The sequence below is a fragment of the Cupressus sempervirens genome, chromosome 4 (assembly GCF_028749045.1).
Source record: "Cupressus sempervirens isolate cs-2001-9-10 chromosome 4, ASM2874904v1, whole genome shotgun sequence".
NCBI classification, from domain to species: Eukaryota; Viridiplantae; Streptophyta; class Pinopsida; order Cupressales; family Cupressaceae; genus Cupressus; species Cupressus sempervirens.
The window spans coordinates 287,236,786-287,257,861 of record NC_143121.1 but is presented as its reverse complement, the minus strand read 5'-3'; positions in this window follow the sequence as shown (position 1 = coordinate 287,257,861).

Below are 21,076 nucleotides of genomic sequence, written 5' to 3'. Positions count from 1 at the left end.
GTGATGCTATGGAAGAAAGGATCTTAGAGAAGATTAGAGAAGAATTCAAATATGAGATTGCATTGATGAAGAGTGACATGATTGCTACAATTATGAGTGCTTTAGGTGGTATACCTAGGCATGTGGGTAATGATGATGGCTATGAGGAAGTTGCTGAAGACTTTGAAGTTATTGGATCTAGTGGTGATGACAAAACTAATTGTGTGGAGAGACCTATTAGAACTAGGGCTAATTAGTTTACTAGATCTGGATCTTAGTTGAAGTTGAAGCATAAGATGGAGGTTTTTAATTTCTTAGGTACTTTGACTCCTAAAGAACTGATTGATTGGATTGGTGAATTAGAAGACTACTTTGAGCTTGAGAATATTGAGGATCCACTTAGAGTGAAGTTGGAACAAACTAAGCTAAAAGGACATGTTGCTCTTTGGTGGAAAGAATTGCGAAGAGACAAAGAAGAAGAATGTGAATGAAGATCACTAGATGGAGATTGATGGTGACTAAATTAAAAGATAAATTGATTCTTGTTGATTATGAAATTGAGTTGTTTAAGAGGTTGCAAAATATGAAGTAGAAAGATATGACTATGAAGGATTATAATGAGGAGTTCTTCAAGTTGACTATTCAGTCTAGGCATAGAGAATTGTCAAAGGAGAAGGTAGCTCGGTACATTAATGTTTTGAGATTCAATATTTAGGATGAGGTTGGTATGCTAAATATTTCTTTAGTTGAAGATGCTTATCAATATGTTCTAAAAGCAATAGATAAGTTGAAAAGGAAAAATCAAGGTAATGCTAGAGAGAAGGAGAAGCATGATAACTCAACAAAGACTAAACTAAGTGTTAAAGGTGAACCAAAACCTGCTAATCAGAACAAAAGGATAGGTGGAGGTGGGTTTAGTATTAGGATTAAACCATAAATAGAAATAACAATTACATGAAAATATAACCAATAAAAAAAACTAATAGATCACACAGAAAAGAACACGAGACACCAAGATTTAATGTGGTTCAACCAATCCCTAGGCTACATCCACCAAACAACAAGTTCAATATTATTACAATCCAGTGATTATAACCTGATTACAATTTATAATCCCTTACAACTCAATATCACTGCAAGGGATTACGAATTGTAATCAGGTTATAATCACTAGATCATAATAATATCGGACTTGCTATTTGGTGGATATAGCCTAGGGATTGGGTGAACCATGTTAAATCTCAGTGTCTTGTGTTCTTTTCTATGTGATCTATTAGTTTCTATTATTGGCTATATTTGCATGTAATTATTATTTCTCTCCGTGGTTTAATCCTAACAAGTGGTAAACACATACAGTTGTGGTACCATTTCATTCGGTCAGTTTTGGGGGATGGATAGTTAAAGCTGGAGAAGATACATACAAATGACAATCCAACATATATGTTGACAAATGTAGTAACACGGGAGAAGCTAAACTCCTCTTCAGCTTTGGTTGGTCTTCTAGATTGAACATGAATAAAAGAATAGTAGAGTCTAGGGTGGTTTGATTTAGTGGGAGCCTCATGGAGTAGTGACATAGCTATAGGATTAGTCTCCAAGTGGGAGATTGTTAGATTATGGTGACTAATCAGGAAAGTATTGTACATACCTCATAAATTCTTTGGGGCTCAGGAAATTTTTTTTTTGGTCCTATTTTATTGGGATTTTGGGCCAACATGTAATTATTAATTATAACCCTAAAGCAGTAAAAATACTTGTATAAAAGAGCTTAGGGTTAGGGATTGTTTTATAGCTGTGATGCAAAATTGGTTCTTGCAGTGGTATTGAGCTGTAAGGGATTACATATTGTAATTAGGTTATAATCACTAGATCGTAATTATATCAAACTTGCTATTTGGTGGACGTAGTGGAGGGATTGGGTGAACCATGTTAAATCTTGGTGTCTTGTGTTATTTTCTGTGTGATCTATTAGTTTCTGTTATTGGTTATATTTGCACGTAATTGTTATTTCTGTCTATGGTTTAATCCTAACATTTAGTGATATTTGCAAAGAAGGGCATAGATCTTTTGAATGTCCTCATGGTAGGAAAGTTGTTGTTGTGAATGAGGTTTCAATCCAAGACAACCAATCTGAGAAAGGAGAGAGTTTGCTAGCTCGGTGAGTATTGATTGGTTAGAGGACGATGGATTCTTATCAGAGGACTAGTTTGTTCAGGACTTGTTGTAAGTTTGGTGGTAAAGTCTGTAGGGTGATTGTGGATGGTGGTAGTACTGATAACCTTGTTGCTAAGGAGATAGTTTAGAAAATTGGTTTGAAGAGAGTGAGACATTTGTATCCTTATAGGATTGGCTAGTTGCAAGGTGAGTATGCTTTAGAAGTGAGGGAGCAATGCCTTGTTGATTTCCAAATTGGGCAAGATCAAGTGTTGTGTGATATTATGGACATGAACAATTGTTATATGTTGCTCAATAGACCGTGACAGTATAATTACAAGGTTGTGCATGATTGTGTCAAGAATGTGTTTACTATTGAGAAAGGTGGCATGAAGTATTCCCTAATTCCTTTACAAAATGAAGAGCTCAGTAGGAGGAACCTGACTATTGGCAGCTGAGTTGTGTTGAAGGATTTTAAGAAGGTTGGAGATCAATATGGAAATCAAACCTGTAACACACCAAGGATGGATGTGAAGAAGAAAAAGAAGAACAAAGGAAAGAGTGTACAAGTTGAGGACTAGGAGGATATGTACATGAAGAACCAATTTGGGTTTTATGTGTTGAATATCAAAAGACGTTCTTCTAGCTACTAAGAACATCTTTTTGAACATGGGGTGTCTGATGTAGGAGCATCCTAGGCTTGCTAGAAATCCTGCATGTTGGAGATATTTTAGCTTGAAGTTATGGACTCGATCACCAAAGGAGTGGTTCTCGGTCATTATTGGACAAAGTTTGGCTAAGGAGCTCAACAAGTATTGGTGTTCGGTCATTATTGGATAGAGTTTGGCCAAGGAGCTCAACAGATACTGGTGCTCAACATACACTGGGAGCTCGACATGATCTGGGATCTTGGCATGCTTTGGGAGCTTGATGTTGCTTATGGTTTGGCTTGTAATGCCCCACCATGTGACCCAAAATAAATTAACCTAAAGTTTCATTAAGTTAGTCAATTTTTGTTTTTTTGTTTTTAAAGATAAAGATACAACAACAATTATAGAATAGCGGAAGCAATTAACATACACTCATACATCAACAATACATAAATAGGTTATAATTCTTAAGGGTCCCATGACGTTGAATCACATTTAAGTTTAACTAACACTAAATCCAATGTAATAAATCCACATCAAAGAATAATGTACAAGTATAATTCCATTTAAATAATATATAGTCATCTTGAATGCCACTTGGCAATCATCATAATGCACCATCATCCACTGTACAAGTCACAGGGTATGAAGGGCTGAAATAATATACATCATGAAATAAATTACATCATCTCTTAAGATCTTATGAAATCAAATACAATATAGTAGTAAAAAAATCCATCATAGAAATACAAGAATAGATAGAAAGGAACATCTACACAAACACATCCAACAATGGCATCTGACGGTCAGATCTCAATGGTATGAGAAAAAGCACTACCACCTAATCTCGTGGATCCTAAATGGCCCACTCCTACTGCACGAAGGAGATAGTCTCAAGTCCCACATAGGATAACAAACTCAAAAATCAAATCCAACATATAAGTCAAGTAAAACCTAAAAGCAATCTAACTCAAAGATACCAAGACTCGTAGGAAATATACTATGCATGTGGGCAAGTGTCATTGCATGAACCAACTCTAAGGTTACTCAGTTAGTCTTTTAATCCTTTGGCCCCCAGTGACTCTATGTGGCACTAATATCCTTTCGTACTGACAAGACATACTAACAAGTCAGCTCTAAGGTTACCTAGCTAGTCTTTTAATCCTCCATCCCCTTAGCGACTTTTTGTGGTACCAATATCTTGTTAATTCATTTTAAACCGATTTAATAAAATGTTATCACTTATTAAATAACCTAAAATGGGTTACTCATTAGCCTCTTTAGGGCCTCGACCTCCATTGCAAGCCACTTCCCAACATGACATACAAATAACCTACCCTAAGCTCAGTAAAATCAAAAGATCACAAAAGACCACCTACCATACATTAGTTCTTAAACAAGCAACTAACAAGTACTCAAAATCACTGATCATAATCATAGATTCCACCAATACAATCATCCTAATAGGACTGAACCCAAAATCAAGTATACATAAACCAATACATGTCATAATATGACATCACCAAGAACAAATCATACAAATACCTCAGTCCTATACAAGCAACTTAAAGGCAATCCAAATATAACTTATCGAAGACTCAAAGTTTATATTAGATAGGTCACACCATTTACCTCAGTTTCACACAAGAACACTAGAAAGTAATAACAATCACTAGATCAAAACACCTCATAGAGCACACAAGACACATTACCATGGTTGAGTATTAAAGATCGTGATCAAAACATCATCATGACATCACAGAACAAAACTCCCAAGCCTTTGGTAAACATCTTGACTGGCCAAAGCTAAGTAGTTCACATAAAATCCATCAAAAAATAAAACACCACATTAAAATTTCCAAAACCCATCACAAAAAAAATGCCACAAAACCTCAATTAGACACACACCAAATAATGCAAGGTTCTATCGAATGATTTATATTAGACTATTTTTAGAAATTTTGTTTGATTACATAAAGCTTATAAAAGTTTAGATAAATTTAGTTTGTTAATTATCTAATAAGTTTAGAATTAAATATTTTATATGTTAAATCAATAATATTTAAAATAAAGATAAAACATTTTCAAAGTTCATAACATTGTGTTTTTATGCATTTTCTCTATGTAAATCAGCTAGTATTTTAAATGTTATAATCTCATACGGAATGGTAAAGATCTACAACCTATATCAATGGAAAGATAATTTAATTTCACATATTCTTTGTTATTACCAGTCCTAAAGAAAAGTTCAATTGAATGGTGTAAAATATGAATCTTGCTAGCAGCACTATTTAGATTTGAAGGTTACTAGTTTAGAAGAAAGAACATAACTTTTGTTTGAACTGTTGGATCTTCATCAAAATCAAGAAAGTATTCATAATAGACTTATTTACAGTTACAAAGAAGGTATTTTTCTAAATATGTATTTTGTAAAATTTATAAGTAATTGTTCGTGTGCCTCTAATTGAAAAATCAAGCTCAAATAGGCCTTGTTAAAGCATGATAGTCAATCTTTGACTATGTCTATACAAAACAATCATATATGATTTTTATATATGTTAAAAAAAATCCAAATGGGTGTCTAAAAGTATCTTTATATTTTTGATAGTATATATTAAATAAAATTTATAGCAAAATCACATGTTTCGAAGCCTCAAACTGACACACAAGTAACCGGAAACAAATTTACTTATAATCAGAAAAACACGAAGAAGACAAGCTTTCCAACATAAATTGCAAAGAGATTTTAAAATCCCTACCTTCAAACACAAAGTTGATTTGTTAAGAAGAAGAAGAAAACCCAATTGTAGACTTTACTCCCAAGCTTTGAAAAAAATCATTTTCATCAAAATTTGAATGCATAACCTGTAACTTGTCTCCTAAAATCTTTGTTCTAAATTATCTTATTGTTCTCCCAAAAATCTTCTCTCCCCCCCAAAAAAGCTAGAATGACCTCTTAATAAATAATAAATAAATAAATAAAACTAACAAAACCAAGGTTTCTAAAATAAGTAAATTTACAAAAGAAGGTAACTCAACTAAAATAAAATAATAGTTTCTTTTGTTTTCTTATATTTTTTAAAAATAAAATAAAATAACTTTATTTATTTATTTTTAATAAAAGAAATATATAATTTCTAATTTTTTCCCTTTCTTTTAATACTAAATAAATACATATTCTTTGTTAAATTAACTTGCTTGCTCTCTTTAATTAATTTATTATATTTTAATTTCATGCGTAAGCTTTATGCAATTTAATTAAATTAAACTTTATTAAATTATGTTCTCTCTCTCTCTCTCTCTCTCTCTCTTTAAATCATGAAAACACTTTTAATATAATATTTATTAATTTAACTAACAATATTATTTAGATTTTATTAATTGAAATAAAACTCCTAAATAAATGATTATTAAATTAAATAAATATAAAACACCAAAATTAAAAATATAACTTTATCTTTAAATTGAATTCTTTTATTTAAATAAATTCACAAGACATTTTTTTAATAATATATTTATTAACTTAATTAATAACATTATTAAGAGTTTATTATTAAAATAAAATTCCTAAATAATTATCATTAAATTGAATAAATATAAATACGTCAAAAATAGAACTTTAATTAAATCTTTAAATTTAATTAATTCCTCAATTAATTAAATATTAAATTTCTTTATAAAATTTTCATCAAATTAAATCATTAATTTATCGTTTAATTTGTTTTAATTATAAAAGAAAATCACAACAGACCTATAAAACCAAATAATGACAACTCCACTGAAGACAAAGGACAAAATCAAATTCAAGGGTTAGAATCACGAATTCACGTCACTTGACGAATTTGGAAAGGTGAAACTATCTCAGATACTTGTATTTTCTAGGACAATTGGCTTAGGGTTTAGGATTTGGACTAAAGCATTATCTCCCCACTTATACTATTGAAATACTGTGATAGGGTACGCTCATCCTGACAATTTAGGGAAGTCGATACCCGGTACCTACAATCTACATAAAATCTATCCATGTACAAACACAATATTCTAAACTAAATAGGCAATGGCAGGAAGTGGTTCATCGCTAACAGGTGACTACGACTCCCTCAATCACATCAAAAATGTCTAACATAAAGAAAACACACACACACACACACACACACACACACACACACACACACACACACACACACACACACACCATACACATGCAAGTATGGGGTAAGTATGGATAGAAACCACATAAAAATCATTCATCTAACTATCATCATTCAATCACTGATAATCATAAAACATAATCAGAAAATTGACCTAAAAGAATCTAGGACTACAACAGAAAAGTCAAGTAGGGGTAAGCATTACATGACTGATGCTCAGCTTGGTTTTCTTAGGCAATCGACTTGGTCTTGGTTCCTGTTGGTGCCGAGTTGTCTGTGAGTTGACTTTTGGCATTTAATTTGTGTATGGATATTTAATTTGTGTTGTAGCCAACTTATTGCTCAACATTTATTTAATGTAAGGGATTTAATTTAATTTGTAATGAACTGGGTTGACTTGTGGCTTAGTTGGGTATAAGTAAGGAGTTTTATGTAGTCTTTAGACATTATTATGGTCATCCATCTTGGGGAATAGGATGAAGGGTAGATGCAAATTTTGAAGAGATAGTAGCTACAACTTGAGAACTAGAGGATTTCTTGGTGGACTTAAGGGTACAAGTGTGGATTCTTATTGGTGTTCTTATCTAATTGTGGATCTAGACTAGCTGGGATTGATATTATAAGTTAGATCTTGTGGGATCTTCCAAAACTAATATTGTAATTGTTATTTGTATTTGGCCCTAACCAGCAAGGCCTTACAACCGAGCATATTGTATGTAATTAGTTATTTTATGAATAAAGAGTTGTGATTTGGTATTTGATCTTGCGTTGTTGTTGTGTTTCCACTGTGTGGTTATTTTATGGGGGCTAGGATATCTCCTTTGGAGATTATCCTACCTTGCATTGCATCAAATTTCACTCGATTGATGATGACTTGCTCGGTCTCTAAATGAGCTCACTCCATATAGAAAATTTCTCTGTGACCATATTTACTGAACTGTTATAGAATTACTCAGTACATACTATCTTATGTATATGACTCGGCCTATGTAGAGTAGCTTAGTTGTAGTGATGACCATCTGACTTTGTCTTGTAAATGATTAAGTGATTGACACTAATAGAAAACAATGGTTAGAGATACCAACAATCTCCCTCTTTGAAATTAGTGGAAAAAAAACTTTGTCATATTTACACTTTGTCATATCAGTACAAAAATTGAGTTCTCTCCCTAAGTCTTATGACTTGTGAAAAATGAATACAAAAATTCATTACAATCTATATTCGTTACCTGTACATGATACTCCTTCTATATACATTTCTCCCTTGTATACATTTTCCCTTGTTTTTGAACACTTGATGTCACTACTGCCAGGGTTGAAAGAATTGAAGTAATCCATACGTTTCAATGAATTCCTTGTGAAATTTGGTAATCATGGCTAGTGCATGATTCTATGTGGTTCTTGCCACCTCCAAAATTTGATTCTGCAGTTTTAGTCTTGCAGGTAAATCTATTAGACTCTTAGCCACTGATAGGTTATGATATTCTATGATAAGATCCTAGGATGTTTTCAATTCTCTTTGCATGACCTCCAAATGAGGTATCAACATTGCCTAAATTGAGATCAATTTGGATCTCATAGTGCTCTCAATTGCTTGAAGCTCAACCATTTTACCTTGAGCATTCAAAAAAATATTGTAGTGATCTATGCTAGATTCCACTAACTCTGAGATAACACTATTGGATGCCTTCATCTCAACCTGAGTCTTATCTACCTATGCCTAAATAGTATCAATAAATCTTGGCACATCTGACATAATTGTGTACACCTATTGTACCCTCTATATAAGATTCATCATTATTTGTGCTTTTTCTTATAATAACACCTTTTTCTTAGCTATAGTTATGAAAACTTTTTCCATAACCTTGGTCTCAACTCTTCTTGCTAACCAATACATTAACTTATCATTGGATTCAAAAATTTTAGCACTCACTTGATCAATGATATGTACAAGTTGATCATTGATTGGTGTCTCTTCATCTACATTATGTATGTCAAAAACATCAACAAAAATATTCTTTACATCTCGTAGTGTCTGCTACTACTTTAGCTCTCTCCTAAGCTCTTTTTGCCTCTTTTTCTTCTTCAAAACTTCTTCTAACAAAATTTTTTGCTGCAACGTGAGATTTGCCAGATCAAATTGTGGCATCTCAATATGTTCATCTAGACTAACTTCACTATTTAGTCAAATATCCTTTATTTCTTTTCTCTTCCTTTTCAATGAAGGAGTGCTACTGCTTAGCACTTCCTTAGGAGTGGGTGAGGGAGTATCATCACTCGGTCTTGCTTGTGCATTAGTGCTTAAGACAAAAATGGTAGCACTTAGTTCATCCACATTTACTTCTTTATTTTCCTCAATCTGAGGTGCTAAAACTATCTTATCATTTTCATCTTCATCTTTTTATTCTTCATTGGGAAGCCTTGATTGCTCAAATTTTTGAGTGTTAGGAGTGTCAACATGTATAGGAGACATGTTTCCTTGTGGACACATCACACCTAAACTTTCTCCACTACTGTGTTCATCATCAATATTCACAGTTTCTACCTTTTTTGTTGTAAGCCCAAAAATGCTTTTCCACAATAATTCACTCTATTGTTGTACAAATTTCTCTTTATTTTGTAATATCAAGAACATTCTATATTTAGGAACAAATATGCTCCTATATTATTTCAAAAATGTGACTTGTTGTTCTTGAGATAGATTAGGCATAACTCTGACTAGTGTCTTAGTTCTTATCTAATTTTTTGCTACTTCATCTAGCTACCATCTTCTCTCTAATCTATCATATAAATCCTTAGATATCTTCTTCTCAAATGCACTAGGAGAGATTTTTTGATTCACAATCATTTCTACCATAGCTTCCTCAACTTTATTTCTATCATTATTATCTAGTGTATCATATCTCACATATTTGAAACTAGAAAATCCTACAGATCTTCTTAGGCTATCACATACCTCTTCAATGGTCTTGATATTCCTAATAGGTGGTTCTCTAACCAATCTTCTTCTCTTGGTTCAAGGTTTACTTGACTCAGTAGTCTCTGCTACTTTCTACTTCACAAACTGCTCAGTAATAGTAGCTACCCTGGTCCTTGGATTAGTTGGTGGTGGAGGTGTCACTGCCTTCTTCTTTGATATTTGAGCCTTATTTCTTGGTTGCATGACAACAATTGAGGCTTTACCCTTGTCAGCTACTTCCTCTTTTGCTTCTTCTTCCTCATCACCATTTTCTTGTTCTTCCTCTTCACCAAGACCTCGAGTCAATTGCAATGATTCTTTTCCCTTGCCTAGGATGCCTAATTTAACTTCTAGGTCTGCAATCATCTTCTTCCTTTTCTTTTCTTTGGAAGCAATCTTTATGTTCACTGTTATCCTTGCCTTTGCTTCTTCATATCTTCCAAATGTTTCTACCCCAACATCTATCTCTTATCTTAATAACGCATCAAAGTTTGCACTAACATCATCACTCTCTATTTCCTATCCAAAACTTTGTAGACATGCCTTCCTTGGCTTTACAACTTGCACAAATGTGTTTTCCGTATCAACAAGAAAACAAATGTCACTATAGTATTTCGTGACCAATTCTTCTAGAATTCTAATTCTCCTTTTCATTCTCAACTTGAATTCATCAAAATAAGTATTCATTGCATTATCAAAATTCTCTCCCAATTGAGTAATAAACTCATTGATTTTCCTTGTAATTGGTTTGTCTTGTTCCCATACAACATTCTGTATGCTATGAAAATGCTTCTATATATAAAAGAATGTGCAAACAATTAGGGAACCAAACTTGCACATTAAATTCCTTTCTTATGGATGATAGGTTTTCTACTAGTTGTATCATTTGTAGCTTGGCAAGATCATACTCATGATATTTCATCACAATATTCCATGCTTGGTACATAGCCATACTCGACATACTATTTAATCTGCTAGATTGATAGAATTTGTGAGCAATGACTCTCACTAAAAATTCTATAAGTGGATCATAAATGCTTGTAATGGACAAACCTTTTCCATTCCACTTGGCTCGTATATTAGCCTCAACTTCTCCTTGGCTCAAGAATCACATGGTTTTCTTCCTATCTAGGGTTGGATAACCAGTAACCCTAAGCATAATTATCTTTGTGATTTCAACTAGTCCATCCTATAGCCAGTACTTCATATTATGAATTCTACTTAAAAAATATTTGATCCGCTCCATTTTGAAATTTCTCAAAAATTCTAGGGCTTGAGTTAACCCTTTCCTTCACCAATTTGAAACTTATTTTTCAAGATTTCTTCATCACATAGCTTCTCATAAGCTTCCCCAATCTCATAGTCTTCTACTTCTCCAATTTTGCACATGTAACAACTTCTAGCATTGTGAATCATGATGTATTTAGGTGGTATCAAGGATAACACATCCATTGAGTCTCCTTTAAAAACAATTTTTGGAATAACATGAAATTTAGGTGGAGGATAGGCATCACTCATCACCAATTTAACTTTACTAACCTTTTGGCATATTCTAGTGGTCGATGAAGATGCCATGATCATAACTAGGGTTTGATGTATTTCCTTCTTTGGATACTTGAACTTGATCAAACTCTTGTTCAATCTTGTTGTTCAATTCACTCCTTGAAATCTTTGTTGGTTGCTTGAATTTGCTTTATCACTTGATCGCTTAATCACTCAGAGCTCTTCAAAAATATGGATGCAAGGTATGAAATAATGTATTTGAAATCTATTATATACCTTATCTTTTGATCGATTAGATTTACCATTAATGATATGTATTCCATTGAGTGGAAGCCAACAAGCACAATAGCTCAGTCTCTTCCATAGCCTTCGATCTTTATTAGAATGCTCAATCTATGTTATAACACTTGGTCAACACAGACAATATACTAATACTTGACAAACATTCACAAATTTTTTTTTCATGCATCTTATATATGCATATATGAACTTTTGTCTCACATTTATGTAAGGAACTGTTGTATGATGTATCAATTAAAAATATAGTTCCATACATACCTCTTTTGCTCAGTTAGAGATGACATGATCACCTTCTCCATTGGATTGGGTGACCTTAGCTCCATTAACTCCACTATTTCCATCTTCTGGTTCCTTTTTCCATTTCTAGTTCATTTCATTCTTCACTTACTCAATATCCACTTTGCCTTTTCCTTTGTCCTTTTTTCTGATTGTTTGAATGTACTTTAGTCTTACAATTCTTGCTTTGATGTCCAAACTTGTGACGTAACATGCATTGTTAGGTACATAATTCTTCTTTCTTTGATTTTTCCAGTAGGGTTTTGTCTCTAATCTACATTCAAATGCTCTATGCCCATATTTATGATAGTTGTAGTAGTATCTTTCAAATCTAGGTGTAGTAGGTGCATTTCTCAATTTTGACCTACACTCATGTATTTGATGTCCTTGTTTCTTGCAGTAAAAGCAATAACCAATGAACTTAGGTTTAGAATTTTTCATACCATGTTTTCTTTGACAAATATTTGTAGCATGAATAATTTTTCCACAGTGATAGCAAATTGGCTTGTCTTTTGGCTTTGTGGTTCTCATTTCTCTATTCTTGGACGATTCTTCTTTTTCTAGTGCATGAATGTCCTGACCCATTAGAACAACTTGATGACTTCATAAGTTCTTCAAAATATTTCATTGCTTTCTTTGGTTTGTTGAATTTCTCCATATATTCATTCTCATTCTTCAGTTCATTCATTACTATCTCATTGTGAGATTTTAGATTTGCAATATCCATATCCTTGTGATTCAATGTTTGAGTTGTAGTCATTAGTTGATTCATCAGATCCATATGTGTATTTGTGAGCTTTTGTACATCTGATATCCTTTCTTCTAGTTTGGTATTCATTATCCTTTTATCATCTTCTGCCATAGTTCTATCTTCTTTAGCTTTCTTTCTCTATTTAGTCACTTCACATAGTCTCACTAATTGGATTTCATGTTCTCTTTTCAATGCCCTTATCTCTTCATTAAGGAGTTTGTTCTTTTCAAGTAGTTCAACATATGATTTTTTTATTAGGATTGATTGGTCCAAATAGTCCTTTAGTTTTGGCTTCCTTATAAGAGAATTACTTTATCTGGATGGCAATTTCCTTTCACCTTTTTAGGGAATCCTTCAGATCTTGCCTTGCCTACTCTAGTTTCTATAGTGTGAGTTGGATGTTAATCACTTGATTCTCAATAGACTTGTCTAGTTTGAAAGCCTCCATCTTCCAAGACCTAATCTCCAAGGCTTTAAGCTTCCTTCAGAGAATAGAACTCTGATACCAATTTTTGATTTATGGAGGAGTAAACTAGATACTGGGGGGGGGGGAGGGGGGTGAATCAAATCCTATAATAATTTGTTCCTTTTCAAAGATTCATCCACATCAATAATAACTTATGCATGCAAATCTATAAATCTAAACTTGTTGTAACATGTAAATCAATTTAATCAGATGCATGAAATTAATAACACATAACACAATATTTGTTACCCAAAAACCCTCCACGATGAAGGTACAATTGGGGTGGTGATGACACCCACAAATCTTCACTACTATAGTAATAAAGTTAACCATTTATGGTTACAATGTTTGATCATAATATATGATCTACTCTCTAAGGAGTTTGTCCTGTTAAAGACTTCAGAAACTGTTAGGTTTCACCTTGTTAGAGGATTTGACACTTACAACTAAGTAAGGACTCTATTAGGAGATTTACAAAGATCTGTTAAGATCACTCTATTAAGAGATTTACCTTGATTCAAGTCTGTTAAAACTAACTCAGTACTTGACTCTCAGTTTTCTCTATAACCTGATTTTGAGTGTTCTCCTTTCTAACTGATCCTCTCCTCTGATATGATAATCTTGTCTTTCCCTTCCACTTTCATTTCTTATGAATAGGTCACTTGTTCTATTAGATGATAACAAAACCCTTGAACAACTTCTAATCTTCTCCTCTTTTTCCTTCACATGCTCGTAAATGATCTCTTCCACACACACATACATGACCTAGGTTAAGATCATCACTATATAAAGATTCCATGAAGAGTCTTCTAGATGGTTCCATGGTTTGCCTCTTCATCCTGATTATTGAACAATTATACACATGGGGATATGTGATCCATGCCATGTAAATGTTCTATAACAACCTCAACAAGTATTAAATGTTCTATAACAACCTCTTCGAAACTTAAACAATCCTTCCAAGTTGGCTTGATAATCATTTTTCCTAAAACTCTGCATTTCATTCATGACTTTTATGTAGACTTTGCATTGCTCGACCTCTACTGTTACGAATGCTTGAAATTATTGTTGCTCAACCTTTGTTAAATTCTTGATGCTTGGCATGTACTATGCTCAAAACATACTATATACTTAATATTTATATACTTAGAATTTCACTTGGTCATTGATGACTTTCTCGGTCGTTGAATGAGCTCAATCCATATAGAAAATTTCTTTGTGACCATACTTACTCAAATTTTATATAATTACTTGGTACATACTATCTTATGCACATGAGTAAGCCTATGTAGAGTAGCTCAGTCATAGTGATGATGTTCTGACTCTACCTTGTAAATGACTTAGTGATTGACACTAATATACAAAAATAGTTAGAGATACCAACAAATATATCACAACAGGCTCAGTAATATCTTCCTTTATGCCTTTGATACTAGTCATTGGGAATGATTTAAATAAGAGGTTGATGGCTATTACTTAAGAGAAAGAAGTGGAATTTTCTACCTTTTCCTTTGAAGGAGACAAGGCTCTTGGTCGAGATGAATTTCCCATGTTCTTCTTTCAACATTTTTGGAACATTGTTAAAAAAGATGTGGTGAAGGCGGTTCAAGGATTTTTCGAGTGCAAGAACCTATTGAAGGAGCTCAATTCTACCTTTTTGGTCCTCATCCCTAAGGTTTCTAGAGTGGAGACCATGGAAAAATTTCATCCTATCAGTCTCTTAAAATCTTTTTATAAGATTGTATCCAAGCTTATTACCATGATGATGTGAGTGTTCCAAGGGCTGCTTGATCTATTCCTCAAGAGACCTAGCTATCTCTTCTTGGAACCTAGTCCACCTAGGTCCTTGATTGGTTTAGATGATTAAATAACACCAATCCAAACTCCTCTCCAAGAGTTTGATCCTTTGTGCTTACCCTCAGAAGATGAACACACTAATTTTAATACTCTTCTCCACACACACTTAGAGGATTCTAAGTGAAAATTTCTCTCTAACTTCATCCTTCATTGCAAGGTCATCCAACATCATGGGATCACTCCATTTTCTTCCATTTTTGGCCATTTAGAAATATCTTTAGTACTCTTCTTTAACAATTTCAAGTTTTTGACTTAAGAAGCCTAATTAGGCCTAGTTCCAATTAGCCCTAGTAATCCACTAATTCCTCTTTCTTGCAAAAACTCTCCAAACAACCTAACAAATAAATTCCAAATTCAAACACCCTTTTGTATTCACTAAAATATTTTTCTAGTCTCAAAAGTCTAAATTGTCCATATAGGTGATTCCTACTATGTAGTTCAAATAGGATTAAAAGGCCTATTTCCTAGGACTATACCACAAACTCATTTGGAAACTTTCCTAAATAGATTGGTAAGACCTTAATCTCTAGGAAATGTCAAGGTATGGCTATTCCCTTCCTGGAACTATACTTGTTTCATACCTCCCTTTCATTCCCTACACCTAAACAATAGTTTTAGCACTATCAAACCTCTAACCAAACCTTCCTAGCTTGCCTAGGGCTTGAGTTTAAAAATAGTAGCACATTTCCATTGGATTCCTACCTTGCTATACATGGCTCCACTCTAAGATTCATTCAAATTTACTAAGTTTTAATGGTTGAATCTTAAGTGGGAGCCATGAAAACAAAAAGTGTCTTCTTAGGACCAACACACTGTCAAAACTAAAAACAATTTATTTAACCTTCTAAAACTACTCTAAGAAACTTGCTTAATGAATGAAAAGCTCTTAAAAAAAACTTAGAATACTATTCTACAACCAAGTTGGTTCTTTCAACCCATTTTAAGGCACTGTGATCATAAAACTCAAAAATTGCTATAACATTCTCCATAAATCTATTTCACACACAGTTAATACAATGGACCACTCCTCTTCATCGCAAGATTCGAGTCTTCTCTCCTTTTTAGATTCTATCTCCACCATCCTAGGCTTGTTGGTCAATTTCCCACTCCTTATCCTTAAGGGAATCCAAGGTAACCAAGTTGCATGCAACATTTGCAATAGTTGCAAATGTTTTCATGACAACTTTTTAACAACAATTGACACCTTTGCATTTATGCCTTTACCCTTATTTTTGGGCCTCTAACCCCTCTAGGTTGATGTATAAACATCATAAATGACCTTAAAGAATATTTCCTACCTATCCCATGTGTGAGGACACATTTAAAGACTCAAACTTACTACTACTTCTAAACATTAAGAAAATGAAATAAATACTAACAATAGCTATTTGTGTGACCTTAGTCCTAATGACTAAATCACCTAGCCAACAATGCAAATGACCTTCTAAGGTTAAAAAAAAAGCTAACCTATGCTCTTGAATTGGCTAGAGTCAAGTAAAAGCCAACAATCAACTAAATGATAGAGGTTTCCTAGGTATGCTCCTGCACCATCCTCCTCAAAATGAAAAGATCAATCCACCCTTGGATTGAGGATGTTTGGATTAATCCCCAACTTTTTGAACTCTAATTCCTTTATCCATATTGCATCGAAATCCATTTTTCCATGGTTCTTTATCAAATGTTCCTTGTATTCCTTTGTTCTAGTCTTCTTATAAACTCTTGTGTCCAATATGATGTCTGGTCCTGAAGCTATAACAATAGGTAAATGGAGATCCTCTACATCTTTTATCACTTCATGAAGAGTATAATACACTTCTTTTTGTGGTCCCTTTTAATGAACTAAGTCTGTAATGTTGAAGATTGGTGACAATCCACTACCCTTGGGCAGTTCGACCTTGAATGCATTGTCACCATACTTAACCAATATAGGACAAGATCCTATTCTCTTCATCTACAACTTGTGAGGGACTCCCTTCTTCAATCTTGACTTGTTAAGATGCACCATGACTAAGTCACCAATATTGAACTCAACTACCCTTCTACTTTCATCCACCTTTGCCTTATGTTTCATGGTGTTCTCTATCAATGTTTTCCTCACTATTTCATGAACCTCTTTCATGGCATATAAAAAATCATCAGAATAACCACTTACTTTCACTCCATCTTTCAAATCTCTCAACTCATAGAAACCCCTAGGATGTAGCCCATAAACTATCTCAAATGGACTCTTCCAGTGGGTCTATTCATGGTGTCATTGTAGGCATATTCAGCTTGTCTAATCAATTGATCCCATTGCTGTCCCTACTCCTTTGTCAAGCATCTTAGAAGATTTCCAAGGCTCATATTAACAAATTTAGTTTGACCATCAGCTTGGGGGTGGTAAGCTGATCCAAAGGATGAGTTAGTGCCCAATCTTTGCCAAAGAGTCTTCCAAAAGTGACTCATAAACTTAGTGTCCTTGTCTGATACAATGCTGATTGGTAACCCATGGATTCTCACAATATTTTTGAAGAATAGGGAAGCTATGTGAGTGATATCACTAGTGGTCTTGAATGTCACAAAGTGAGTCATTTTTCTAAACCTATCTACAACCACATCCATGCCTCCTCTTTTCTTGGGTAACTCAAGTACAAAATCCATGCTTAGAAATTCCCATGGCCTAGTAGGGATTGGTAGTGGTTGGTAAAGACCAACATTTGTAGAAGTTCCCTTAGCTTTTTGACATATGACACAACATTCCACATACTTCCTAACATCAAGATTCATTCTAGGCCAATAGAAAAACCTTGAAACAAGATCTTGGGTCTTAGTGATCCCAAAATGTCCACTTAAAGCTCCATCATGCGTTTCTTGTATGAAATTCTCTCTAGGAACACACAACTAATTTCCCTTGAATAAGAGATCACTTTGCAAAGTATATTTAGCATAACAACTATGAAAATGATTCTTATATTCAACACATACCTTATATATGTCAGCAAAGTCCTCATCATCTAAATATAGATCCTTGAGATGATCTATCCCCATACTTTTCAACTGAATTTCTTGGAGTGTGAGTGCCCTTCTAGATAATGCATCTTCCACCTTTGTTAGGACACCCTTCTTGTGCTTGATATTGAAGGTATATGTTTGTAGCTATTCAACCCATTTCATGTGCTTGTGACTTAACTTTTCTTGTGAATTCAAGAAACTAAGTGCTTGGTTGTTTGAATACACAACGAACTCCTCAGGAAGCAAATAATGTCTCCATTTTCTTAGTTCTTAGACCAATGCATACATTTCTAGGTCATAGGATGAGTATTTCCTCTTGGCTTCACTCAAATTTTAGAATAAAAAGCTACTAGTTTTCCCTCTTGACTTAAAACAACCCCAATTGCTAGATTGCTAGCATCACACTCAATAGTGAAAATCCTTTCAAAGCTTGGTAAACTAAAATAGGTTGAGTGGCTATCTTCTCCTTGAGTAACTCAAAAATCTTGTTAGCATGATCATTCCACACAAACTTGGTTTTCATTCCTCCTTTGATAGTATCTAACATAGGAGCACAAATTGCACTAAACTGTCTTATGAATTTCCTATAGTATTGTGCAAGACCATGAAAACTTCTTACCTCTGTTGCTAACTTTGGAGTATGCCAATTCATGATAGCTTCAACTTTGCTAGAAGAAGCCCAAGGTACACTAACTCTATTTTGATGAACTCACACTTCTCCAAGTTGATCACCAACTTCTCCTCATGTAGCTTCTTGAAAACAATATCAAGTTGTTCTAGGTGTTCACTCTCTATCTTGCTATAGATTAGTATATCATCTAGATATACTACTACAAACTTTTTGAACTTCATTCATGAGTCTCATGAATTTGGAGGGGGCATTAGACAATCCAAATGGCATGACAATCCATTCATACAACCCTTCATTAGTCTTAAAGGCTATTTTCCACTCATCTCCTTCATGTATCCTTATTTGGTGATAACCACTCTTCAAGTCTATCTTGCTATAATACTTTGCTTCACTTAGATAGTCATTAGGTCTTCAATCCTAGGAATAGGGAACCTATACTTAATGGTTATCCTATTTATGGCTCTTGAATCCATACAAAGCCTCCAAGTTTCTCCTTTCTTTGGAACAAGTACAGTGGGTATGACACATGGACTAATACTCTTCCTAATTAGGCCTTGGTTTAGGAGTTCTTTTATTTGCCTTGCTATTTCCTCATTTTTTTGAGGGGTCATCTTGTAGGCTGCTTTGTTAGGTATGGTAGCTCCTAGGATTAGGTCTATCCTATGGCTTATAGCTCTTTTAGGGGGTAAAGTTGATGGTTGTCCATCACTTACAATACCTTGGTAAGCTTGCAGTTTTCCTTGAATCTCTTTAGATAACTTTTCCTTCTTAGTCTCCTTATCTTTATTTCCCTCCTTTGGTATCAATACCAATGCAAAACCTACACCTTCACTTTCTTCCATGGTTTATAGGAACTCTTTTTCACTCACCATGAGCACATTTGGACCAGCTGTCTTTTCTTAAGCATCTTCTATCAATGAATGTATTTTGAAAGTCACATTGCCCTTCTTAAAGGTATATGATTTATTTCCTCCACCATGGATAGCTTTGTGATCAAATTGCCATGGTCTACCTAGGAGCAAATGACATGCATCCATAGGTAACACATCACATAAAAATTTATCTTTGTACCTTCCAATTGAAAACTCCACCCATGCTTGCTCATTTACTAAAAAATGTTGGCCTTTGTTTAGCCATGTGACCTTATAAAGATTAGTGTGGGGTATCCTTGTTAGTTTTAGCTTGCTGACTACTTCATCTGACATAATGTTATCAGTAGACCTTGAGTCAATAATGACTCTACACACTTTTCAGAGCATTTTGCATTTTATCCTAAATAAAGATCTTCTTTGGCTTGGCTCCTCCTTTACTAGCTCTTTGATCAAATTTCTCCTCATCATGAGGTTCTCCCCTTCTTCTAAATTTAGTGGTACTTTAGCATGCTTGTCTATTGTATTGGACTCATCTTGAACTAAGTTTGTCCTCTTGTCACCTGCTTGTGATAAACCACTTTTCTCTGGACATCTATAAGTTGGGTGCCCCATTTGATTGTAATGGTATCATTTCATATTAACAAAGTAGTTTCCTCTTCCTCCTTGTGCACCACTCCTTCCTCTAGAATTAGAATTTCTTCCTCTACAACCTCTAGTTGAGCTTCCTTCTTGTTGTTCACTAAATTTTACCTCACCTTGAGTCCTTGAATCTAAACTTTTCCCACCATAGCCACCTCTTTGACCTCTATTATCCTTGCACTTAGCTGTACCTTTAGAGGTTTCTTGTTTCCTCTTGCTTTTCTGTTCTATCTTTAAGGCCATTTGGTAACATTGCCTAATGGTTTTGAAGTTCACTAGGCTCATCTCTTCTTGAATTGACCATAAGGCCATTCAAGTACCTTGCAAGCTTAATTCTTTCATCTTCAATTACCTTGGACTTTAAACACAATTTTTGAAATTCCTCAATGTATGCTTGGACATCCAAATATTTTCATCTAAGATTTTGTCTTCTCCAATGAAGCTAAACTTCATAGTCATCAGGAAGATAGTCTGCTTCACTTTGTTTACCATACCTTTCCATGTAACAATAGGACCTTTCCCATAATATGACCTTTCCCATCCTTCTCTCTTTTAGTTTGCACAAACTTCCACCAAGTAAGAGTTGAACCTCTTAATATAGACTTGGCCACCACAACTTTTTGTGCCTCAAAGATACCATCACATTCAAAATGGTTCTCAATGCTGTCAATCTAGTCCACAATTAAATTTGGATCTATTTTCCCACTAAATAGTGGTACTCCTAGAGATTTACCACTCAATGTTTTTAATGCCTTAAAGAACAACTCTTCAAAAAGAACAGGGTTAGGGGTTGGTGCTTCTTCTTCCAACTATAGTTCCTTCTCCCTTGCTTCTTTTTCTTCCTTTAGGTCAATTTTCTCTTTGAACCTATCAACTTTGTCTTGGACTTCACCCAAGG